Source organism: Planococcus citri, chromosome 5 (genome assembly GCF_950023065.1).
Source record: "Planococcus citri chromosome 5, ihPlaCitr1.1, whole genome shotgun sequence".
In the NCBI taxonomy this organism is placed as follows: Eukaryota; Metazoa; Arthropoda; class Insecta; order Hemiptera; family Pseudococcidae; genus Planococcus; species Planococcus citri.
In genome coordinates this window covers 16,269,787-16,297,652 of record NC_088681.1, presented here as the reverse complement: position 1 = coordinate 16,297,652, position 27,866 = coordinate 16,269,787, and the positions used below count along the sequence as shown (strand labels likewise).

The window sequence follows — 27,866 nt, the reverse complement described above, 5'->3', positions numbered from 1 at the left end:
ATGATTTTTCGAGCTGCATAGCTTGTTACAAATAACTGCACGCGAGTTGATAAGAATTTCAATGAATTTTGTTGGCAGATTTCTTACAATTATACGTATGTACTTACGAGTATACCCAGCTTAGTCTATGTATGGTTGTATTACACGAGTAATAAATCTCTAGTCTCTGGAATAAGTACTCGTATATAACAAGCTCTTGCTCTCTATGGTGTACGTGTACCATGAGGTAGGTAGGTAATTTGAAGCCAACGAACTAGTCGTCTTGCCATGTACTCGACGAATTATTGTAATCTATGAATAATCGTTTATATAATGATGCATATAAAATGGAAAGGAAAACGTCGAAAAATAATTATTCTGTGGTATTATTTCATAACATGGGTACCTACCTACTACCTACCTAAGAACTAAGAAGATATCGTAGCATACCTATACATAAGTCAAATTGTACAATTCTGGGTACTTTTTAGGATTTAGAATTCAACGTATCGAGTGTATAATGATGTTTTTATGGGTGTGTGATATGTGAGATTTCATAACAAAAAATGAATAGTTACCTAGAAATTTGACAATTCAGTTCAATATTTCATCAGATAAGGGAATTTTTTGGACTCAGTTACTCCGATTTGAATGAGACCGAATTAGATCAAAAGATCATGTTTTCAAACCCCCACTCAGCAAAAATTTTAGATGTTGAGGTTCATTTTTAGTTTTTTTTTGGCAAATTTTTGCAAATTCAAAAAAAAAAATCAAAAAATGCTAACGAGGGAAACTTTTGTATTGGCACTCTCGGCGATTTGAACAAAACTAAACTAAATCGAAAAAGCATGTGCTAAAATTCTCAAAACTTCAATTTCAAAGGCAAAAGTCTATTTTGGAATTTTGGGTGAATTTTTGAACATTTAAAAAAAAAACAGTTCAGCGGTGCTTTTGAAACTTTTTGCGTAAAATGTGAATAATCTCTCTGATTTAAACTCCTGCACATCTACAAATACTAATTTTGGGTCATTCTGGAGTCTCCAGTGATTTTTAAATTTTCTCCAGAAACTTCTCCAATTACTCTGGAAAGGCCAAACATGAACTTTAGCGCGTATAACTTTGGTAGTTGCTTATTGGGTACTTACCCAGAGGCTAATTTTGGTGGTTCCGCACGAGTGCCAATTCGAAAATAAATTTTTGACCAATTTGAAAATCTTAGAAAATGTGAAATAAACAAATTTTCAAAGAAAGTTATAGCGAAAGGCTTTTTTTGGCGAGAATATCGTCTGGAGCTTGTACACGATCATAAGACTTGAAAACAATCGCAATTTGACCTTTTCAGAGCCTCCAGTGAGTTTCCAAATTTCCCAAGAAATTTCAAATTGCTCTGGTAGGGCTTAAAATGAACTCAAGCCCCTGTAAAACCCTTTTAGCGAGGGTTACCAAAGAGTTTTCAAAATGTCTGTTCAAAAGTGACTTCTTGACCAATTTATACCTGAATTCCAGAAAAAGTAGATCGGTAATTCACATTTTAATGAAATTTACAAATTGGTCAAAAATTTACTTTTCAAGTGGTATACTTTTGGAATTTCGCTGTAACCACTCAAAACGGCGGAGAGAGTGCCTCCTTAATTTCCAACCAAAGTGATGAACGCCAAAGTTAATTTTTAGTTCTTCCAGTGCAATATTGGAAGTTTCTGGAGAAAATTTAAAAATCATCGGAGGCTCCAGAACGGCTCGAGAACTAGGAGTTGTTAATGTGAGAGAGTTGAATTGAAGAAATTTATCACATTGGTTCATTTTTTCACAATGATTTTGAGTTTCTGCAGAAAATTATTGAAAAATCGCTATGTAGGATCCAGAATGTCCCCAAAACTAGATGTTATTGATGAATGCGAGTGGAATTGGATTTGAGGAATTAATTATTCACATCAGGCTACATTCGTGAAAAAAATTAAATTTCATTAAAATGTTCGAAAATATCGCCCTCATAAAACAGATTTTTTATATTTTTTGAATTTCTAAAAATTCGCTAAAAATTCAAAAATGAACTTTCTTACTTACTTGAAATGTTGGTTATGGAATTTTTAGCACATACTCTTTACTTTCGATGTAATTCAGCTTGATGAAGGGTTTCATTCAAATCGGGATGGGTCAGCTCAAAAATAGAAGAGTCTATCGAAATAAATTCGCAAAATAAAGTCAAAAAAATCATAATGAAACGCCTTAGATCTGAATTTAATCCATAAATTACCTGCCGGGGGGGGGGGGTGATTCACCCTCACACCCCCCAGTCGCAAAATTGAAAAGGTGGCAAATTGCGCATTTTAAAAAATGTTAGCCTTGATAAAGAAGCTATTTTGTCGACTTTTTTGAAACTTGAATTGGATACACATTTTTTTAAAAAATGCCTTTGGAAAAATTGACTTTTTGTAAAAAAAACACACAAACCAATACTTTAATTCTTGACTTACCTATAAGTCACATATTGGAAACTTCGGTTCTCTCGCTTCACTCAGGCCTCTTAGCTTTTCTTTTTCGAAATTAAACTTTCTAAAAATCATAATATGTATTCACAGTTACACTCAAAAAATGTCTAATTCAAAAAATGAACTCCTCACATAAAAAATAAGCTTTTTTTACTTCTCGAAACTCAAATTTTCGAAATCTTTTGCCCTCACTTCGTTCAGGCCGATTTGCTTTCTTTTTCGAAAGTAGAATTTCTAAAAAAAAAAATCATCATTCAAATTCCAAAATTTTGGAACCAAACAAATCAGAATCCTCACATAAAAAAACACTGCTTTTTCACCTATCAAAATACGAATTTTTGAAAGCTTTTGGTCTCAGTTCGTTCAGGCCCATTTGCTTTCTTTTTCGAAATTGGAATTTCTAAAAAAAACCATCATTCAAATTCTGAAATTTTGAAACCAAAAAAATCAAACTATCCTCGCATAAAAAAACACTGCTTTTTCACCTATCAAAATACGAATTTTCGAAAGATTTTGCACTCAATCCGTTCGGTCTTGTTTATTTTGATAGAAAAAAAATCGAACTATCATCACATAAAAAAATATTGCCTTTTCACCTCAAAATACGAATTTTCGAAAGATTTTGCCCTCAATCCGTTCGGGCGTGTTTATTTTTCTATTTCGAAGTTGAAATTTCTAAAAAAAAAACCATCATTCAAATTCTGAAATTTTGAAACCAAAAAAATCAAACTCCTCACATAAAAAAGCATTGATTTTCACCTACCTATCAAAATATGTATTTTAGAAAGCTTTTGCTCTCAATTCGTTCTGTTCTGTTTGTTTTCTTTTTCGAAGTTGAAATTTCTAAAGAAACCATCGTATAATTCAAAAATTTTGAAACCAAAAAAAAAAAAAACAACGCTCGACTTTCACCTAAGTACATACATATCAAAATACAAATTTTTGAGACCTTCTTTTGCCCTCACAATTAGCTTATTCGAGTCTGTTTGCTTTTCTTTTTCAAACTTGGAATTTCTGAAAAAATCATCATTTAAATTCTAAAATTTTGAAATCAAAATAAATCAAACGCTTCACAATTACGTAAAAAAAACACTGTATTTTCAATTTTTTACCTATCAAAATACGAATTTTTGAGAATTTGTTCGTCTGTTACAAAATAAAAAAATCTCGTTTTTGAAGCTTCTAAAAATTGAACAGAGAAAACGAAAAATTTTTACAAATCCTTGATAGACTATAAGACCTAGGTAGGTACCTATAATATCAACTGGCAGAACTGTTTTCTCATCTTTCGTTTTATTCGACAAAATTGGTACCTATTTTTTTCACATATCAGTCGACAAATTTTCGATTGACCCCCCCGCCTCCCCTCTTCCCCTGCACAAAACCTTTAGCTTCGTCCATGTGTTCAGGGATGAGTTTTTTTTTCAAATCAGAAAAACTAAACACTATTATTATTGCAATGTCTTGGGTTTTGGAAACCCATAATTCTGAGAATAAATCAGTGATTCCTTTTTGATCATCTCGTTTTCTTCATTTATAAAATCTAGGTGTTCATAAAATTGCGAAAATTTCAAAAAATGAAACTCAAATCTTCATATTTTACATAAAAATGTTCTGTTTCGTTCTCTTATGACTATATCGTTCATAATTTTCCCATCAAATCAGACCTCAGCTGCATTCTCATGCACAAAAAAAAATCATCGACGTGACGTTTGCGGAAAATTCATCCTACGCCCATCATACAATCCCACACGCATCAAAATGCTGATACCTATAAAACCATTGAAACTTCACAATATAACACCATCGTTTCGTCGTATTAATTTTTTATCTTAATTAAGAAACTATTTTTAATCATGCATATAGCATTTATTCCACGAATTCGATACCTATACACCTACCTATACCTATAGTCGCGTACCTTTACACATTATAAACTGATGACACTTTTTTTTTCTTATTCTTACAGATCTCACTTATCATTGAAATTTGACTCCTCGTGTCGTCGTGGATGAATTCGCAATGACAGCGATCATCGTACCTACGAGTAGGTACGTATGTGAAAATGCATCCACCAGCAGCACCCACGAACATAATGGAAATTCCTCAGCCACGACGACGAGACGGATTGTCGAATCGCAATCGTTTGAAAAAGGATACCAGAGTAAAAATGGCGACTATTACGATGATGAGGAAACTGTCGAATATGCAATTTGGTAAATTAATATCGTATTAAATGACATATCGTACATTAAGAGTACATATATACAGATACATACCTCTATACAATACAATGTATGAGAGATTTAAAAAAATGCATCGAATATGGCGAATATTTTCCCAAGCTCGTCTACCTATTCGTCGAGTTATTTATGTACAAAACAGCTGATGTAGTCTACATATTCGCGTCAGATCCTGTTCATTACAAAGCACTTTTAACGCATTTTTTTTTTAAAACCACACAACAAACAGATAAGTGAAAAAAAAATAGGTGCCTGGGTATTTGAAATTACTCATTAGGATTTCATTTTTTTTTTTTCTTATAAATTACACTCTATTCAGCGTCTTGGTGATTTCCTGTGCTCGAGTGTGAATATGTACGACAGTATACGTTGTTGGTACCTATAAATGCCATCACCTTGTTTTAAAAAAGCTTTTACATCTACGGTACGTTTCTTCTTATATGTATGTGTAGGTACTGCTTAACTTCCTTGATTTATGAATGAGCCATTTAACATGCACGTAGACAGTGCAGAAAAAAACAACGAACGCGTTTCGATGAATGAAAATGTTAAAAACGACGACGTCTCATCGTACTACACACTCTCTGGTCTCTCTCCTTGAGTATTTCAATGTACATAATACGAGTACCTTACAACACTTCCACCATCATCGTCATCGTCATCACTCTTGCAAAGGGAGCAAATAAGACAGGGCGAAGAGGAAAGGAAGAAAAAAAGCATCCTAATTAAAAATGTTCGACGTCGTTGACGATGACGACGATGATGATGATGAGGGCGCAATGAAAAAAAAAGTAATAATAATGGAGGAAAATACAGTCGAGACTCAACGTTGAAAACATTGAGCTTAAAATACGTACTCGGGGATCGGGGATCAGGGAAGAATTTCTCTGGAATTTTCCCTGCAGCCACCAGCAGCCAGAGAGACGAAAGGGGATCTTTACTTTCTACGTGAGGGGGTCGAAGTCGATGGTGTTGATAGTGTGCCCCGAAATATACGCTGTACGATAAGTGCTTCGGGAAAATGCGTCGTAATGACGTCTGCGCCGTATCACAGGGACGAAGTTAGGCAACGAGCGATGCTTTTTTTTTAGGCATTCTCTCTCGATATCATACTATACAATATTTCGAGGCTCGGTATATGGCGGTTGCGATTGAGTTAGGTCATTGCTCCGTTATATACTATATACTCGTCGCGTTTTGCGTTTAGTCGATAATTTTCCTCTCTTCTGTTCGTTTTTTTTTTTTTTATGTGTATAGTATACACAAAAACACACTACTAGTGTTTTCTGTGCTCATGCTGCTGCTATTTGGCGCACGTACTTGTACTCGTATAATACTATGTTCGTGTGTAGCCAGTCTCGCTATCTTTGTCTGTCTCTTGATCTGGTACACGTCTCTGTCTCACTCTCACTCTCTCTCTCGTCTCTGCGAGTCGCTCTGTGTGGAGTGTGGACTGTGGATGTTGTTTGGATGAGGTGTGAAGGCAGAAGTGGCAGATTGGCGGCGTTTACTATAGAGTCGCGGATGCGAATTGCGATTTGCGAATTTCGTGTAGTGTTTCAGGACTTCTAATTCGGTAACAACCGACTTTGTGTACCGTTATATGATCGAAGAGTTGGGTATATACGATATCGTTGTAGACGTCGTCGAGTTGATGTTTATATTGAATATGGTACGTGTTGGGTGAGGGTTTTTGGAGCTGGGTTTGTTGGTCTGTGGGGTCTGGGAAGATCTGGTGTGTCTGAATGGGGGAGGGAGGGGTGAGGGGAGGAGATGATTGAGGGAAAGTGTGTAAAATTCGTTTTATATGATCTTACTTTTGTGTAGTTTGACCATTTTTCGATATTTTAAGGCTGAGTTTTGCCTCAAAAAAGTGCTCAAATTGAGTCTTTGTTCTTACCCTGTGGGCACATTTGGCAATTAGGATGCAGTGCCTACGGAAGAGTGGCAAAATTTGACACTGAATTGTCAGATTTTGGCACTTGGTGTCAGATTTTGACCCTGGAGTGTCATGTGTTGGCACTCGAATGTAAAATTTTGGCACTTGTGACATTCTCTGATATCACCAGTCTCCCGCCTGATCCTCTGATACATGGGTCATTCCACGTCAATTGGACCAAGAAGTGGTAGGTGGGTTCGGCGATTTTTTTGAAATTTTTCCTGTGGAAAGACCTTCCGAAGGGATGACCAATGGCGCAAATCGCAGCCCTCAAGCACATTTTTAACGGCAGCCAGGGGGTGTCAAAGTTTTCAATGAACCTAAAAATATCATCCATTTCAGCAGTAGATTGCTCGATAACCCCGATACCTACAAAAATGGAACTTTTTCCCATAGTTAGAGGTTTTGAAAGGCTTTTTGGTGATATCATAAAAATCAGTGTTGCCACTTATTTTCGTACAAAAAATTAGCTCAAAAAGTTTCAGAACGTAATTTTCATATCGTTCCGACTCTCAAAAATTCTGAAAAAAATATATTGTGGACAACTGTTCATGCTGAACAACATATTAAAAAATTGGTATGGTAACTTGTAACAAAGTCGATTTAAAAAAATTTAAACTTTGCGAAAAAATGCGATTTTTTGATTTAAAACATGAAAAAAAGTTTTGATTGGTAAAGTTGACCCATTTGATCCCTATTTTTACGTATCTGTTGAGAAAATTGAAAAACCCCCTTCACTCGGTGAAATTAACTCATCACAAAAAAATCAAAATTTAAAAAAATTCAAAAAAAAGCAAATTTCATTTTTTTTGCTGTGAGTGAGATTTTTATCAACTTTTTCATGAAATACGTCAGAAAGTGGTCAAACAAGACAACTGAATTTTAAGCTTTTTTTGATGTTTGAAATTGAAAATTGAATTTTTTCAAATTTTGATTTTTTTGCGAGTTTATTTTATTGAGTGAAAGGGGTTTTTTCAACTTTTTCAACAGATACGTGAAAATAGGGGTCAAATGGGTCAACTTTACCAATCAAAACTTTTTTTCATGTTTTAAATCAAAAAATCGCATTTTTTCGTAAAGTTTAAATTTTTTTTAATTGACTTTGTTACAAGTTACCATCCCAATTTTTTAATATGTTGTTCAGCATAAACAGTTGTCCATAATATATTTTTTTCAGAATTTTTGAGAGTCGGAACGATATGAAAATTATACGTTTTGAAACTTTTTGAGCTAATTTTTTGTACGAAATAAAGTGGCAACACTGATTTTTATGATATCACCAAAAAGCCTTTCAAAACCTCTAACTATGGGAAAAAGTTCCATTTTTGTAGGTATCGCGGTTATCGAGCAATCCACTGCTGAAATGGATGATATTTTTGGTTCACTGAAAACTTTGACACCCCCTGGCTGCCGTTGAAAATGAGCTAGAGGGCTGCGATTTGCGCCATTGGTCATCCCTTCGGAAGGTCTTTCCACAGGAAAAATTTCAAAAAAATCGCCGAACCCACGTACCACTTCTTGGTCCAATTGACGTGGAATGACCCTGGTCAGACAAAATTGTAAATCTTGCTTTCCATCATAAGACCAGCGCAAAATTTTTTGAACTGGACAAAGCTAGATCCAAAGGTCATACAAAAGTTCATCACCACCCGAAATTTTAAGTGCTGAAGTTTGTTTTTCGATTTTTGGTGAATTTTTGAAAATCAAATTTAGGCCAAAAATGGAGAAAAAAAATCAAAATTTTACCAAATTGACCTAGAAATCTGAAATTTGGGATAAACCCTATTTTCGTCCTGCCAAATCGATGGGAACGGTTTCAAACTATTTTGAGCAGTTCTGGAGCCTCCAGTAGATTTTTGAGACTTGAAATTTCCACAAAATTTCATCAAATGGAGTTGAAAAGCCGAAATTATCTCTGAAAACTAATTTCAATACGCTATGAAGTCGACTGCAAGTAAATTTAAATTGAAAAATGTTCAATATTTTCAAAATTGATTTTCAAAAAAAATTCGAAGAAAGTAAAATATAATAATTCACTTTTATTTGAAGAATTTTAATTGCGTTTTTTTAAAAACTAAAAACAAGTATTTTTCGTAGAAAATTGGAGTTGAAAAAACATGAAAAATTAGTTGATTAATTTCTGTTTTTTAAGATTAGGTATACTTGGTAACTTACGTGGAAAATTTTTTAAGAATTCAGTTGGTTTTTACTCGATAGAAAAATGATGTCTATAGATACACTCATAAAAACCACGATTTAAAAAAAAAATCCCCATCTTTGAGAACCCACATCCCCTTTTCAGTGGCACTTCCAAAATTAAAAGTTTTTCTCATAGTGGGTGATTTTCAACTCAAAATAAAAGTCTCCAGTTCACTGAATTTTTTCAAAATCCTCCAACATTTTTTTTTCACGATCCATCCACGCAGGAATATTATTTGTTCCTAATAAGAAACACAAGTTTTAAAATTTCTTCATTGTGCAATTATGTACTACTTTCTTATTTCTAAAAAACATAGAAATTTACAAAAAAATTTGAAATTCTTATGTGTTTATTATTCTTCTCGAAAAATCATTTCCAAAAAAAGTTTTTAGGACCATCTTTTCAAAAATAAGTATTTTTATTTATATTTTTTTTCGAATGGGTACAAGAAAAATTGGTTTTAAAACCTCATTGCAACTTTTTCGCAAAAAAATTCAAAACTTTTGTACCTAAGTGCTTCTATAAATAGGTAACTAATTATCACTCATAAAAATTCTTTTTTAACAAAATACAAATTCGTTTTTTTTTTTTTGGAAAATATTTTAAAGTTTTAAGCTTTATACTCTTGAAAATTTTCATTGAGAAAAAAATTGAGAAATTGGAATTCTTCTTTTTAAAAACAATAATGTAAAAAATAGTACTTTTTATGTAGATAGGTAGTAGGAAAAAATTGAACCTTCCTCATCGTCAAATATTTTCAAAACACCTCAGCAAAATACTACTTTCTTTTGGTGTAAAATAGACAGCTGCATCTTAAATATCGTCAAGAACGTTTTTTTTTGTTTTGAAGATGAGACGTTAATAAAATGTGAGCAAATAAATTGACAATTTTTTTTTTTATTTTCTTATGTTAAGTACCTACTTCGGACTTGAGTACATATTTCAAGGCAAGAGGAGAAAATTTTCATTTTCAACTTAAGAAATGAAGAAAAATTCATTCCTTGCCCTAAAAGATGAATTTTTGGCTATGAAATGGAATTTTACAGTTATGAAATTTCCCTTTCCCCCTCCAAAATTTCCCTCCAATTTTAACATCCATTTTTTTTTTCAAGACCTCCTCTGAAGAACATTAATATAAAACTAAGCATTTTACGTTTTACTGACATTTTTTTTCTTGTTTTTGGCACCCCTGTAACATGAATGGCGGTTTCATTCGATGTCATTCCTTGCATAATTAATTATAGCCTACTCCTGTATCTCCTATGTCCTATTATGTACATATGTCTCTATGCAATTACTTTATTCTTAAGGTCTGTATGCAGCGATGCATTTAAAGGGCGGGGCTAGAAAGAATGAAAGGCACGAAACCCTCCTCATAGAAATGCTTAGATATACATAGCTATGCTTTTCAATATTCGGGTTGAAATACGAGTTTGTTGTCTGGGTGCACTGCACACTGCATAAGCTGAACACTTCGCTGTATTCAAAACAATTCTTAAGACATTGTTTCCAAGTCCAAATCCCTGAAAATACCTAACTTGATTCTAAAGTCTTTTTTCTATTTTATAACTATTTTTAATAAATTTTGATGGTCTGTAGAAATTGTCACAAATTCAATCGGTTTTTCACAGCAAAATATCGTGGTATTTTTTTGAATCCTGTTTTGTTGCATTTTTTCCACAAAAACCCTCAGATTTTATTGAAACTTGAAAAATTTTGAATTTTTTTATATTACCTATGCCTCAATTTACTCAATTTTTGTTTTTAAACCAAGCAAGATCGAAAAAGCATGTCCTAAATTCCCCGCAAAAAAAATGTTAGAGGCCAAAGTTCCTTTTAGAGCGTTTAGAAAATTTTTGAAAGTCATTTAAAAAAATTTTTAAAGCTAATTTTATGGAAATTTTCAACTTTTTCACAATACATGAGGTACGTTTTTTTTTAATGAAAATGGACCAGTTTTTGTGATTAATAACTCACTTCACTTCAAGTCTCCTCCCCAAACCAATCTTCAAATTTTCGATTATTTCTCCAAGGATCAAAATGCTGTGGATTGACTAAAAATGAAAACGAGTAGTATCCTATAACATTGGTTGGTGCTTATTGGACAATGTCTCAGTCATTTTAAAAGGTACCACAAAATTCCAGAAGTGTTTGTTTAAAAGAGTAGATAAGACTTTACCATTCCAGAAAAAACATGAAAAAAAAAATGATAAAAAATGTCACAACTATCACGAGCAGTTTGAAATACTATTTTAAGTCCACATGATCATCCAGCTTGAAAGTTGAAACAATCGCTTCAAAAAAATTTTAAAGCTTATGGAGTAATTTCAAATCTCTGGAAAAAATTTAAAACTCGCTGGAGGCTGCAGAAGTCTCTAAAACTGATTCACGATGGTTCATTATTTGTTTAGAAAAATATGCATACCTATGGGTATGAACATTTTCAAAAATTTATATATCAATTTTTGAAAATGTCAAAATATAATCACAATTTCAGATTTTTTGAATTTTTAATGAATTTTCAAAAAATTTACCAAAAATCCAAAAATGAATTTCAGCAGCTGAAATTTTTGATATGGAAGTTTTAGGACTCTATCGATTTATCTGGGGTTTGTTCAAATCAGGGAGTGTCAGCTCGTAAGATTTCTGTGCAAGTATTTTTTTTTTCTTAAAATTTTTTGGATATTTCAAAGTGCTGATTTCAAATTTTGACTTACTTGTTTTGATACAATCAGACGAGCTTCTCAAGTTTCTTAAGGTGTTAGTCTCTAAAAATCCAGCAAAGCATAGATCATGCAACTTCTTCAATTTCATAAGTAAAATTTGGAGTTTTGTGGTGGACCAGGACTTCACGAGACTCGTATCAAAAAAATGAGCTGAAATTCGGAATTGGTGTCTCTGAAGATTCACCAAATCCTTGGTCTCACAATTTCTTTCTTTTTTTCAGAAATCTGGAGACTTATTGTGATAGCTTGGGTCCCACTTTCGACACCTAATGAAGAAAAAATTCGATTGATTGGGCCTAAATTTTCTCCTAAAAATGTAGTTAGGTCCTAAAATTGCAAAATGTGCAACTGGGTAGCTATACAAACCTGGAAATATTTTTTCCAAGTCATATTCCAATAATACCAACATGTTTTGAAGGCTGTTTTCGAGATCAGTGAGAAAATAAAAAATTGTATTTTTCGACATCTTATCACATTTTTTGAAAAATTTTGAATCTCAGAAGTACTTACTATTTTTCCCACTCGTCACTAAATTGGGTCTCTCATCTTCTCAAGGGTGATCAATTATTGATCATAATTCAATTTTTTCATCAATTTATTCTGCTTTCGTTTTAGCAAACTCAAATTTGCGCAGAACTCTCAATTTTTTGTTTTGGCAGCAGATTTTTTTTTTAAATACAACGAAGCCTTCCTCCATGCTCTGTCGAAAAAATGAGCTAAATTGGTGACTGAGATGATCATTAGGTCTTCTTGTAAATAAAATTTTCAAGATCGAAAATTTTAAAATATTTTTTGCAAATTTTAAATTTGGTTCATTTCTTTAAAAAAAATCTAGTGTAGGTAAATTTACTTCAATTGAGGTAGAATTAACTAAAAATTATTGGTCATGTCCTATTTAAACAATCCCTTAGTTAAAATATGATTTTCAATATTTTTTTTCCTCTAAAAATTTGACCTCAATTGAGCGAGGCATTCAAGAGTGGGTCATTTTTCGAAATTTAAGCGAGCCTAGTGGAAAAAAACACAGTCAAATGATTACACGAGACTTGAAATTTTTTTAATATTTTGGGTCTATGTTTACCTCCTCTCTCCCCCTCCCTCCCCTTTCCTGCCCTCTCCCCTCCTCCTCTCTCCGGCGAGATCCCAAAGTTGAAAAATGATAATTTTCGTTTCGAAAAAAAAATTTGTGAACTTTCAAAATTAAAGAAAAATTATTTCTGATCTTCTTTTTAACGTTTTTCTGAAAATAATTAAACATAATTCACTCAAATTTTTCCTTTTACTGTTCTAAGGAGGTGGGGGGAGGGAGAGAAGCGTGGAATTGAAATTATGTTGGCTCTGTAATCTACCCAGTCGATGGACGACACCTATAGAAAAATTTTGCAAACAATCAGAGAACCTAAAATTTCCAAAAATGTTCATAAATGACCTTTGGATGAAGTAATCTGATTGCAAGAATCGTATAATTTTTTCTCTTTTGGCGAGGTCAGTGATATGTTTATGGTCTAAAAATTTTACTAAATAAATTTTGCACGAAAATAGGAAAAATTCACGACAAATGGACTCTACTCATTACGAAATTTGATATCATTTTTTAAACGATATGTTATTCTACGTTTTTTTTTTTTTTTTGGTTTTGATACGGTGTGAATAACCTTCCCCCACTTGAATTTAGATAGCATAGGCAGGAAGTTGTATTATCTAACGTTGTAAATTTTATTTTTAGCTCGTAATAATCAAATTTGCTCAACGTCATGAAACGCGAAATTCGAGAATTAATCCTCACGGTGGAGGGAAGGGGAGGGGGCACCTCATCTTATACTTCTAATACATTCGGATAAGTATTGTATTTTTAGAGCATCTCAAAAGGTACAAAATTATAATACAGTTCTGCAAAACATTATTATTAAGTACCTACTCGTACAATCCACGTAGAAGTACAGTACCTACATGTACGTATATAGGAACACAACCCACGTCAAAACTTACAATATTGTGATAGGTTGTTCATCGCGTTGAGCTGATATCTCTAAAATATAGAGATAGTGGCACTGGCATTTACGAGTATTTTATAACACATCATGAAGTAGATATTATACATAAATTGAGCAAACACTATACGAAAAAAAAAAATCGCACACTAGCACATAATCAGGGTACGCAATATTAATAATTAACAAGTCAATGAACTTGGCCAAAGATGAGATTTTTATCGGTATAATAAATAAGCTAAACGACGATAAGCGTAAAAAATTACGATAAAACCTTGGCTCGATCATCATACTACATTAGAGTCATAGATTGACCTACTCCAATCTCTAAACATAATAATAAAATTCAAACATGGCTGTTGAACTAGCAAACTCTCGTACAGATGTTTTAAATAAGAAGAAAAAATTTACTCGATTTCATTCATTATTCTTCAAGGTGAATGACGCCACGTATAGTTGACGATATTCGATACGGGAAAAATGATAGGATACCATCTCTGGTGAGTTTTCATTCAGGTGTATATGGAAAGTCGTCGTCGATTCCCCAAAGGATACCGATATTTTCCCCTTTATCCTTGACGTACGATAGAACACTATACCTATACATATTGAAGATATATGCGCGCGCATCGTCGTCTACGCACATCACACAGACGTCAATTACACTCACACACATTTATATTATGCCGTCACTTATCACTATGGTAAGGTCAATACCCCGACGACGAAATCCGTACGGTATATAAAAGTAGAATTTGTAAATAAAGAGGCTTTTTTAAGGAGCACTGCGACCAATTTGTCGTACATACCGAGCCAAAGAGGAAGAAAAAAAAATTCGCGCCAAATATTAACAGCAACGTTGTTGTTGCTGCTGCTGCTGCTGAGCTGCGGTATAATGGACGAGTCTCTAACTCTGATATCAGGCCTATTAGTGTATGTATTAAGTAGTATCAGTAAAACGAAGGCGAGAAGGTCATTAATATTAGCGCTCTTATAACGTTAAATAGCATATTAAAAAAAATTCTGATAAGGAAGTAGGCGGAGCCATTTGCCAATATAGGACGGTAGATAGATTTGATAATCGAAATTATTCGAGTGTAATTACACCATTTCTTCTTTCATCTATATAACAAGTGTAATACGTACGACCAGCTTGGCCGCAAAGCTGGCCAGATACTATAAAATTCTAGCCAAACTTGGCTAATTGAAGTTTTCCTCGAGGCGAATATGGAAATTCGCGTGATGAGTTGTGTGAGGCTAATAGGACTACATGAAATGAGATGAGAGTTTAATGATCTGTTTTTTTCCCCTCATCGTCGTCTTTGTAAATGTTTTTTAATAAGAGAACGCATTGCGGAGGTTTTCGCGGAGAGGAATTTTTTTTTATTTTGGCTTGGGGGGGTCAAACACAAAGTTGTAAAAATCAACCTCTATCAATCCGAATTCTCATCGTGGTTTTTTTTTCTCTCTAATTCTTACGTTAGCTGAAGTGGCGCCACTTCACTTCACCATCTTCGTATGTATATTATACAATGTACTTATTTAATTGCCTAAATTTTTTCTTACGACCTTTTATGACCGAACGATACTGGTCTTTGAGATGGAAGTTCACGTGTCTGCTTGGTTCTCGTACTTTTTTTGTGTCTCGATAACGTGACGAAAAATTGCATAAAATTATTTCACTATTTATTTGAGAATGTCTACAGCGAAATCGATGAACTATCGCCCCAAAAAGAATTGAATTTTATGAGGTGTTTGAGGTCAATGAATTCGAAAAGTAATCAATCATTGCGTTCAAGTTGCCTTTGAATGGAACTTTTTCATTGGTTCGAAAGTTTTTTTTATCATATGGGTGATGAGGGGGGGGGGTCTAATGAAGCTATTTAATAAAATGAGATGCATCCAAACTGGCAGAAAAACTTTTGAACCGTAAAAAGGTGAATCGAAATACACCATCATCTAACATTTTTGATGCTGAAATAAATTTTTGGTTTCTTGGTGATTTTTTGAAAATTTTCTTTTGAGTCAAAAAATGCTAAAAAATCAAAATTTTACCAAATTGGCCCAGAAAATTGAAATTTGATATGTACTCTATTTTCAACCCCACAAAATGATTAGAAACGGTTTCAAACTATTTTGAGCAGTTCTGGAGGCTCCAGCAGATTTTTAATGGTGGAAATTTTCAAGAAAATTTTATCCAATGAAGTTGTAAAGCAAAAATCACTTTATTTATGTCTCAATTTTAACATGTTGATGTCGTTTGCAGGTGGTTTTAAGCTATTCTGGAGCCTCCAGTCATATTTTGGAGATTACAGAATTTCAAAAGGCCCTATAAAAACTGTGAAAATGAACTTGTAAAAATGTGATTTGTATGTACTTGTTAGTGACCTATTTTATTGATTACGCACCATTTTTCTGAAATCGATGTTTGCCAGTTTCGAAACCGTAGATTTCGCCAGTGGTTTTGTAATTTGAAAAATTTGATAAAAATATATTCATGATTATAAATAATAGAAGAAAAATAACTTGTACACAAAACACTGTATTACACATTACAAAACATGTGACGGCCGTTTCAGTACGTAGTCGTACTATCATCAGGCATAAAGCAAGAATAATACAAGTAAAAATGCGAAGTACATACGAGAACAAATAGATAGAAAATTACGTCGAATTACATGAGCTTAGGATTTAGGGGAGGGGGGCGGTTGGTTGTGTATGTAGGTAGAGATGCTGCGTAGCATGTTGCGATGGATGTTGGTCGGAGCTTTTACTACTTCATTGAGGACAATGTAGTTGCTTTCTATATGTTTAAATATCTCAAACTCCTCCAGAGTGTCTAGCCTTTTACCTTTCTTTTCAACATGGAGGACTTTGAAATTAAAGTCAGATGAGTGGTTGCTGGTTAGTAGATGGTCTGCAAATGTAGATACTCCAGGTTTTTTATTTTTCCATGCGCTAAGGTGTTCTTTCATGCGTATTTTGAAAGCTCGGCCAGTTTGTCCAATGTAGAGAGCTTTACAGGTATTGCATTCGAGTCTGTAAACTCCACTTTTCTGGTCCGTAGATATTTTACAAGTATCTTTGTTGTTACATAGTAAATTAGAAATAGTATTATTAGATTTAAAGGCGAATTTTACAGGTTTTTCTAATTCTAGGTGTTTGAGCTTTTTATTTAAGGAGTTAGTGAGCTTACAAGTAATCGAACCATTGTAGGTAAATTTTTTCCAACTAACATTGACGTTATCATCGCGAAAGGTCGTCACCTTAGCCTTGAAGAGAGCATTTTTTCTCCTACATAGAAGTTTTTGAACCATGCTAGGATGATAGCCATTGTTTTTTGCAATGCTGTAAATAGTATGAAGCTCTTTATGAAAGTTTGGTTTAAGTTATTTTTCTTCTATTATTTATAATGTCAAATGCTGAAAGTAACAACTTCGTTTATTCATATTCATGATTCTGAGCTGGCTGAACAGATTTTGAAAAATAGACGTTTAATTGGTCAAATGAGTCACTAACATGCTCCAATTGCACCAAACGTGTTTATATACGTGCAAAAGTTCATTTCGACAGATTTTGTAAAAAATTTTTTGGAAACTGGAGTTTTCAAAATTTTTTTGAAGATTTTAAAAAGGATTAAATTCATTACCAGTCAACTCAGCATGTCAAAAATAGGGCATAAACTGAATTTTCGATTTTTTCGTCAAAAGGCTTAGGTTTATAGTGAATTTTTCAAATTTTCAATTCTGAAATTGCTGGGGAAATGGACGATTTGGAAATGGCAAAACCCGGTATTGAAAAAAGGGTGGGTAATCGGTCAAGTGGGGTCACCAACAAGCAGAATTTGGGTTTAAACAAGCTGAAGTTGATTTGGACAATTTTTATGGCACTGTTTGATGATTAAAAATTTTCAAAATTTGGCTAAACGCTCCAGAACTGCTTGGTGATGCCTTTAATCGACTTAGCATGTTGAAGTTAAAGTATAAAGTAAATTTTAAGTTTTTCAATTTTATTGAATGAAAAATTTAATATAAATTTCATCTTTCAAAAATCTACTGTAGCCTCTAGAACTACTCAAAATAGTTCGAAACGGTTTCGATTTGATTCCGTGGGGGGGGGGCGGTGCGTCGAAAATAGGACACATGCCAAATTTCAGTTTTCTGGGTCAAATTGACGATATTTTCATTTTTTGAATTTTTTTCATTAAAACTTGAAACTTAATTTTCAAAAAATCACCAAAAAATCTCCTATTTCCTGAAAATTTTCAAATTTTTTTCCTAGATAGTATTATTTTTTTCAAATTTTATTGACCCAAAAATCAAAAATAATTGGAAGGGATGGGAGAAAACGAGCGTGGATGTGCAAAAACAGGTGACCTATTTTACATAAACTCGAATCGAAAATAAAGTTGAGTTCTTCAATTTTACTGAAATTTCCTTGCGAATTCCTTTCAAATGATCTACCTGGTCAAATAATCAGCATTATTTCTTTTTCAAAAAGCTTGAGAAGGAGAAGAAGAGATTCACGAAGTTTTAAAGAGAGTGAATCGTACCTACAAAATTTAAAATCAGTAATTAAAATTTAGGAAGCTCAACTTTGAAATTTCGAGGTAATCGTTGAAATTTTTATCATAAGATTAGAAACTTGAAAAATTGCGTGAACTCCCTTTTTAAAATGAGATCTTAACATACATTTCCAAAAAAGGCTTAAATAAGCTTCCAATTTCTAATAAAAATTCAAAACAAAAAATTTTCAACTCAACTGGATTAGGTATTTTGAGAGGACCTCTTTTTACTCTCTTTTCAAAATATTAAAACAAGTTAAAAATGACCTTAAGATCATTAAAAATTGCCATAAAATAATATAAAAAGAATAAAATTTTAGTAAAATTGGATGAAAAATAGTAAAAGTTATATCAAAAAATTTTTTAAATAATGTAAAAAAAATCCAACATTAAAAAACATTTTTGAAACATTAAAATCATTGAAAATTACCAAAAAGTGATGAAATTCCAGCAAAATTTGCATAAAACATCATTAAAACATGTTAAAAGCAACATAACAATGCTAAAAAAAATTAAAATCATTCAAAATTACCAGAGAAGAAGTAACTATGTTTGAGCAAAATTTTGTAAAATATTTATTAGACACTGAAATTTCATTACTTCCTTGTAATTTTTCTATGATTTCAAACTACAATTTTAAAAGTAGGTACCTATTTTCTTTATTGATACGGCGTTTTTTTTAGTATTTTTATTTGTGTGTTTTTTAATCTAATTTTAGTCTTTTTATGCAAATTTTGAGGAATCTTGTTGAAATTTTCTATCAATTTTTTGGTCCTTTTATATTTTGCATAATTTACAAGTACAAATAGGTAGGTATGTTAAATTTTGTCAAATTTCATCAGTTTTTGGTAACTTTTGGTCGCCTTATTGAGACTTTTCAAGTACTTTTGTGCCATTTTAAATTTATTTTAATGATGTTTATTATTTTGCTGATATTTGATGGATAAATTTTCTTGAAATTTTACCACTTTTTGGTCATTTTTCATGATTTTTAAGTTTTTACATTTTTTTTATACTTTATGACTTTTGCCATTACATATTTTGATAAAACGTGATTAGTAGGTAATCATTCTTTGATAATTTTTAATGATTTTAACTTTTTCAAACGTTTCTTATACTTACCATTTTAATTCTGTGTAATTTTAATGTAAGTTTAAAATAAAATTTCATGTTTTCGTTTTTTTTTTTTTTTTTTTTTGAAATTTTGAGTAGATAGGTATGGTAATTTTTTAATGACGAAACATGTTGAAAAAATAGATCTCATCACCTAACCTACCACCCCACCTCCCCTCTCTACATAACACTAAACACCACATTTTTAATTGGCTCAATTGATTTTTCGATTGTTGGTGAATTTTTAAAAATCCAAAATTGACTACTTTCGATGATTTATTTTTTATCATTTTTTGTAAAAATATTTTATTCTGTATTAAAAATAATATAATTAGTAGGTACTAAAATTAACAGCAGCTCCATCCGAACCTAATTTCACCATTTCCAGCCATTCTGGAGCATTCAAGAGCGATTTTGGAATATTTCTTCAAAATTTTTGAATAGGTACCTTCAAAGAGAAATCTGCAATTTTTCTGGAGGCTCTAGAATTTCTGGAAATGAATTGATAGTTGATATTGATTTTAAAACTAATTTTGATCATTTTTAATGAATGAATTTTTTTAAAACACAAATTGCTGAAAATGGTTCGTTTTTTTGGATTTTTAAAAATTCTCCAAAAATCTAGAAATAAATTTGGATTGCTGAAATATTTGTTATAAGGGTTTCAGGGAAGCGTGTTCTTTTCTAAAATCTTGTGGTCATGTTGGAATCGGAGGCGGACACTTCGAGTGGTCAGGTACCTTTTACTTTGTAAGATGAAATTAGGTACCTACTGATATATGTAAACTGAAAGGTACAAAAAAATAACATTTTAAAAGTTCGAAAATCAAAATCCCCCAATTGATCCCATGAAAGTTTATTTTGAAGGAGATTAGGATTTTAAATGTTACAGAATCCTTGGAATTTTGTGATTTGGGTTTGGTCAATAGTGACTTGGGGATGAACTAAGCATTCTATTTACTTCTTCATCTTTATTTTGAAAAAAAATGAGGGAAAAAAGTATAAAAATTGAAAATTTTTTCAAAATTCCAAACCGTCACGTCCCTACTTTGGGATGCACACAATGTAAGTGTTTGAAAAAATGATAAAAATTTGAGTGCTCGGCGTAGGAGCGATAAAATATACGAGTATATCTATGCAGCGTTCGTTGAAAATACCTATAGTCGTTTTATGGCATCCCAGATTATAGGTTTTTAAACAATGCAGTTTTTTTTCAGCATGTAATTATCGGTCGGTTACGAAAATAGGTATATTGCTAATGCAAAAACGTGCAAATTGATGTTTAGTCAATGGTGCAATCTTGAAGAAATGCAACGGAAATGGCGTACATTCTTTAAAAATATGTCATACAATATCTTTGCCATGTCTATACAATATACATACTCGTACTTGCATTATGTAGTCTATCTATAATCTATAGTTCTATACCTATATCTATACAGTAGAAAAAGATACTCCTACAGTCTTTTAATTAATAAGTAGCCACATACGAGAGATTCCATGTACGCATATCTTGGAATTTATGCGCTTGTGAGTGAAAAAAAAATGATGCTTTGTTCGAATGTAAAATGATATTAGCCATTTCCTGGTTACATTGGTTGTATTAGAGGTTTCGAAGGAGTTGATGATTATTGAAACTCGACGTTTTATTAATACATACCTACATATTTAGAGATACTCATCGTCAGTACGTACAATGTTGAATAAAATGTACTTAGGTATGTAAAAATTTGAGACGAATAGTTGATGGTGTATTTCCATCAGAAGTCGATACCGCCATTGGTCTTGAAACATCCGATAGGTAAATTTACCAGCTTGCTTTTTCGATTGTTTGAAAAGAAAAATCAACTTCATCGTCACACGATTATATGTAGCATTTATATGTATATTACTCGGAGACACGATTCTTTCGATGTCTCGATAAATGTGTCGAGTAATCATTTCGTATAAAATGTCACCGCAATTCGCGAATTAGACGTGTTGCATATTGCACAATGTATCGTGAGATCTGTTAATTTCTGGTTGGCGAATTTAAATTTAATTTCATTACGATTGCAACCAGATTGTATGTATGGTAGTTACGAGTAGTACGACGGGAAGTTTCAAGCTGTGGATGTGTTAGTTTCACAGCTTGGGAGCAATTTTTTTCATCATTTTATGGGTTTGAAATTTTTATGAGAAATTTGGTCAAGGTTATCGATACATTTTATCGCAATTTTCAACGTGTTATTCGTCATCGGCTAGTATATGAGTCGAAATCAGAAATCTCGTTTCCGTTTCCAATTTTGTAGCTTGAAAAATTACTCAGCAGGGTGTGATTTAGATTGTGCAACAATGTAACATGTTGCTTTTTTTTGTAAATTTTAATACTGGGAATTTTTTGCATCGTTTCCCCCACGAAGATACGTAGGCTATAGGATGACGTCTGTGCTGGGTTACAAATTTGTGAAGATGACTCAGAAGTTTTCGAAATGAAATTTTAATTTTTTTTTAGGTATTTATGCGATGAATGGTGCCCAAATTGTTGTGTAAGCATTTAATTGGCCCAAAATAAATTTCGGGAATTAAATGGCCCCGAAATGAGTACCATTTTTTTTCAAAATACCCAAATTTTAAAAAATGTTCGAAAAAAAATCCAACTTCTGCTGAATTATCAAAAAATGTCCTCCGACAGACTTGAATTCTAAACCACAATTTTTCAAAAATTTTCAAGAATGAAAAATTAATTTCAGAAATTCAAGAAACATTACCAAAGTGATATTTACAGGATTTCACTCAAAAATTCCAAAAAATACAAAATTTTGACGTTGAAACTTGTTTTACTGAAAATGATTTTTTTGCACCTCACAAATTGTAAATTTTCTGAAGCTTCGTTTTACTGAAAATGATTTTTTTGCACCTCACAAATTGTAAATTTTCTGAAGCTTTCGCCCTCCCTTAGCTCGATCAGAATCGAAAATGATGTGTTGTCTTTTCGAATTTGATTTTCAAAGGCCAAAAGGCTAAAAAATCCACTGAAAAAAACACGAAAAGACTTGCAAATTTTTGAATTTTGATTTCAGCACCAATCTTGCAATAGAACAATTCCAATTTTTTGTCAAGTATAAAAGCATCGTTTTTGAACATTTAAAAATTATTCAACATTTCTACTTATTTCAAACTCCTCCTTGCAAAATTTGTTCGAACCACATCGCAGGCTAATTAGCATGAAAAATACTTGAGGATGCTCTAGGGTGAAAAGTTGGGGAAATCTGAAAAAAAAAGTTGAGAAAATTTTAGTCTCCCTCCTCCCTCCCATTCCCTCTCACGACACATCACTTCGTCACACCTCTGCCCAAAAAAATTAATTACTTTGCATAGGGTACGATATTATAGTATGAATTGTTATCAAATATCCTCGGTTTCAGTTCCCTCTGCTTCGTACCTTATTCTCGTGAGAAAAAAACTAATCGCTGTTCGTTATACTGTGTTTCTAAGTAAGCGAAAATTTCGCCTAATAAAGATCCCATTTCTGTTATCGAACGAGTGCTAAATTTATTAATAAATGGATAAGATGTCGATACTATTTTTTTTTCTTTTTTTGCGATCTCTTGTTTGGACAATGGACACGTAGAGACGTCTGTTCGAGCAAGAAGGTAATACATGGGAACATTCTGAATAGTCGTTCTCAAGAATAGAAGTTTTAAAATGCGGTGTCTTGTGAACAACATATTGTGTATCTTACCTACCTATACCTACGTTGGTTCTTGGTTCAGACCATTTTTTTAAAAATTATTTTCACCGAGTGGAAATTGATTTTGAAATTGCAAACTATTGCCAGGACTAAATCGCAAAATAAAAAAAAAAGAACTGGCAAAAAGAAAATAGCATGTTTCTCCTCATTCTTTTTTTTTGAAGATACTTTTTTTCCCCTGAAAATTCTGAAGTGATCCAAGCTCAAATTTACTATTAAAAATTGCAATAATTTTTGAAAAATTGGAATAAAATGGGGATGACGTAAAATAAAGTGTTTTTTTAAACCATTGATTTCTGTTCCTAACTTTAAAAAGTTAAAAGTGAAAAAAAAATTATGAAAGCAAATTATCCTGTTGAGAAATGCGTGTTTTCTGATATCCGATGAATTCTCAGATGATGCTCAGATAATTTTATGATTCTTATTTGATTTTCAAACAATTTTTCAAGATGGAATTTTGATTTTAAGAGGTTGAGTTCTTCCATTTTAAATGAATGATTTTCAGAGACGTGACGAAGTGATGTGTCATGGGCGAGTTGAAATTTTCCCAACTTTTTACCACAGAACCTCCCCCTCCTCACCAATATTTTTTATGCATTAGCCAGCTGTGATCCGAACAAATTTTGGAAGGAGGAGTTGGAAATGAAAGTGTTGAATAATTTTTAAATGTTCAAAAACGATGATTTTAATGTACATGCAAAAAAATTTTAATTGTTCTATTATTGCAAGGTTGGTACTGATAATATCAAAAATCAAAAATTCGCAAATTTTTTCGTGTTATTTTTCTAATCTTTTGGCCTTTGAAAATCAAATTCAAAAAGAGAACTGATTATTTTCGATTCTGCCTGAGGTCAGAGGGGAGGGGACAAAAGCTTCAGAAAATTTACAATTTGTGAGGTATGAATACGAGCTACTAAACAGTCATTTTCAATATAAGAAGTTTCAAAAAAATTGTGCTTTTTGGAATTTTTGAATGAAATTTTGCACTTTTATGCATCGGGGTCAATATACTGTAGTTATCGATTTGGTTTTGTTTCTTAAATTTCTGAGGTTTCTCCAAAGGGTTTCTCGGTAATGGTATGCCTACCTAGGCCCTGGTTGACCAATGTGGTTGTAAGTTGTAATGTGGGAGAGTATCCGTAGTTGGTTTGCAAGTTTGTTGCGACCTATCGCATACTTAGCCACCAAAAATAAGGCCTACGATTTCCCTAAGTCGTAAGGAGACCCATACCATACCACTAGGCCCGGTCTGGATACTTACGATGATGCAATTTGTCCATACCACAAGGCCCATTCAAATTGCAAAGAGAGGGTGTAATATCTGTACATACCACTAGGCCCATTCAGATATTGGAATGAGTGCGATAAGTATAAGTATCACGGGGCCCGTTCAAATCACAAAAGATTGAGGAAAATATCTGTCCGTACCACGTGGCCCATTCGGATATGTAGGTAACTGAGAAAAGGAGAACTCAGCAGCAACTACACCTGGACCAGCAGGCCAGTGAGTAGGTAAGCAAAGTCTGGTAGTTTCTAAGCTAGATACAGCTTATATTTATATAAAAACCCTTATTTCTATTGACCAATAGGAAGGAAGCTAGCCTGTAACCTTTTTTCGATAACGTTGTTTTGTAATGTAGATGGTTAAACCAATCACATTATAGAAAACTGTATAGGTAAGAAAAAAGGTTCAGTTTAGGTATACTAGCCAGTGTTCTTCACTATGGTATTACATCGTGATACATTTATACAAAAAGAGTGACTTTAAAATGTATATGTACCTATCACTGTACAATAATTGGGTGGATGTGTGCTGCATCAGACTCACAAGAACTGCTTTTAGATGCCTGGAATGCAGTTAGATCGAGTCAAACGTAACACAAAGGCATTTCACGTTGTCTGAAGGGATCACATATACCCCTACCAGTTAATTTTTCTTTCTTGAAAATGTTTGAAAAATTGCACCATACCTAGAATTTGAATTATCATCATCAAAAGTTTATTTAACGACGTCCGGCGTCTTGACCTTTATCGGTAAATTGTTCACGAATGAATTGACGAACCTATTAATCAAGAACTGAAACAAAATTGTTTTGGTTTCGGTATTTGAATTTTTGATTTCTCCCCGATTTTATTTTGATAAATAATTGTCATTTTACATCGTTTATCATCATTCATTAAGATTATAATAGAAATTACTTGGCAAATTAAGCAAAATATGCATTTAAAACTTTAAACTAATCACACCATAGGTTTCCCATGTCAATACCTCCCATTTTTAAAACTCGTTGCAGGGTCCAGTAGTCAATTTGGGCTTAAAATTGGTTGAAATGAAAATCTCAAAACTGGAACCGAAACAATATTTTCAATTCCAAAACCAAAATAAAAATTTCACAAGAACAAAGCTAAAACAAATCCAATCCTGAAATGAATAAGAATAAATGATCCCAAAACCAAAACCCGATCCCGGAATCGTTTTGGGCCCACAGATCTGCAATTTTTTGAGCATGAGCAAAGCAAGAGTGAAAGTTAAAAAAAAAATTTATAGTCATTCAAGAAGTGAAACCCCAAGGCTTTTGCGGTATGTTACTCTTTGATTTTCCCAGCTTACACAACTTCTTCCCAACTTTTTGCCAACATTTTTCCATCTTGGAGGGGGATGGGGTGAAGCACCTCCTGCACCCTCCGTTCGGTCTGTCATTGTTTGTTTCTAAGAAATTTCGAGTCAACATTTCTGGTGAATTTGCAGACATTTTTCAAGCTTCTACATAAGTAAATTCAACAAAAGCTCAAACATGGCTCAAATTAGAAACATACCCTCGTTGATTTTACTTATTTTTGATTCTCGTTTCAAATCAAAATGAAATAAAGCAGTTTCTTTTCGCTCACCCTGTACCCACGTGTAAAAAAAACCACCAATCTCGCCATCTAATTCCGGATCTACTTCAACGCATTGGTCATCGAGCATTTAGCAGACAATTTTGCGATTACAGTATCACGTCAAAAGGGATGTAATCATTGTCAACATTCTGAGTAAGTATCTAATCTCGACTATGAGCCATATGCATAGCATACTTTGTAACCACTATCACTCTCGATTACTGGGTTATCATCGGCTGCTAGCTCTTATCACTCGAGTGTATATGTATGTAGGGGAATCGTCGTCGCAGTCACCATGAGTGAGACTGATTTGACACATAAGCTCGCACCTCGCACTTCGCAGCGTTGGTCGTCGTCGGTAATGCGGTAACGAGGAAGGCACGTGGCGTCCTTGACGGACTGACCTTCTTGCGGGGGCCGCGAAAGCTCCACGTGCATTTATTGCAAAACTGTACTCGGTGCATTTTAAGAGCAGTTCTAGACGTCGTCGTCGTCGTGTAGAATACTCGTAGATGGGCGAATGTGTTCGCGTCGTACTCGTTGCATCAAACTCCGCCTTGCACTTACGTGTAATTTCCCCCCATCTGCGTCGCGGTGGCCGGTAGCCCTCTTCTTGCACCTTCATCATGTCAAGCAGTCGCGTCGCGTCGTTAAAAAATTTTGCCAAGGGAAAGGGCCGAGGAGGAATCGCGAACAAATGCGTATATTTATAGCGGCATGGTATACACTTAGTGGTTCGTAAACGCAGAAAAAGCTGCCGGTCGGGAATCGGTATACGAGTAGAGATACCTCTAGAGAGATACATTGTATAGTATGTGGTATGGCGAGACCGATATACCTGCCTGATACAATGTAATCGACTACAGCACGCCATTCAAACCGGTTTCAATTCGCGTGCTTTATGAATACCAATAAACCAGCGCGAAACGCGAACTTACGAGTCGAGACTCGAGAGAATTTGCTTTTTGCTTCAGCATGCTGTAGGTCTTCGAACAGAGCCAATTTTCCGACGAACTCATCGCTGCGCTTTGGCAATTAGGTACTCAATCGTAGATATAAAAGTGCTGGAAAAATTCCACCAGACGTGTACGATTTGATGTCTACTGTCTAGTCATGGTACTTCCTTTCACACGCAAATGTAATTAAAATAATTAATCGGACTCAGCGATTACCTAACGAGACAATATGCGAGATCTTGTAATGCAAGATAATTCGTCGGAATGCCTACCAAAAGACATAGGTAGGATTCGTAAATTCGTTACAATGATGTCACTCTTGTCTGCGTTTCTTTTTATGCAGTCGTAGACGATTTTTCGTAGGTGAATTTGATACCACTATAATGAGAAGAAAAATCCGGTAATGATTCATTGATCATCTCATCTTTCATGTTTCGAGCTCGTACTGCAATAATTTGAATAATGCGAAGTGTCCTATCGGACTTTGGTCTTTATTCAGATTTCATTGCGAATGAGTCGAGCAAAATCTGAGTCAGCAGTTTTGAAATTTTTCTGGTGGGTAGTTCCGAATCGTGAAATTGGCAGTTGGGAAATGGAAATAAAAACTGAAATTTCGAGTTTATCGGACCCCTTCCTTTCTATTCCCTCCTCCTCCTTCAAAGATATCCACCAACTTCATCACAGAATTTTTTTAATCAAATTTTTCAGTTGTGTAGTTGAGTTCTTTAAAAAAAGGTAAAATCTGGGCACTGCGAGGGTCACTTGAAACCACTGGTTATATAATTTCAATCATTGTTGAAGTTTTGACATGAAATGTTTCAACGAACCTGTATTTAAAATTTCAGCCACTTGAGTCAATTTTTTTCATCTTAAGCAATTTTTTTGGTATTAAAAATTTTATTTTTGATTCAAAATTAATTTTATTTAGGAGTGTACCTGATATTTTTGAAACTGGGAACGTTTTCGGTGAAACTAATGAAAATTTGTTACTTCCTCATTCTTTTAATTGGCCCATGTTACCTTTTTGCAAATTTAAAAGCTTTCAAAGAAATT

General features: G+C 33.4%; 1 long non-coding RNA gene across 1 annotated transcript in view; it reads left to right on the top strand.

Annotated features, from left to right (window-relative positions):
• Positions 1–27,866, top strand: part of LOC135849022 (uncharacterized) — an 82,383-nt gene that overhangs the window by 37,669 nt on the left and 16,848 nt on the right. Inside the window, exon 2 of the long non-coding RNA XR_010559479.1 lies at positions 4,438–4,684. This is a non-coding gene — a long non-coding RNA (uncharacterized LOC135849022). The remainder of the gene's footprint in view (positions 1–4,437; positions 4,685–27,866) is intronic.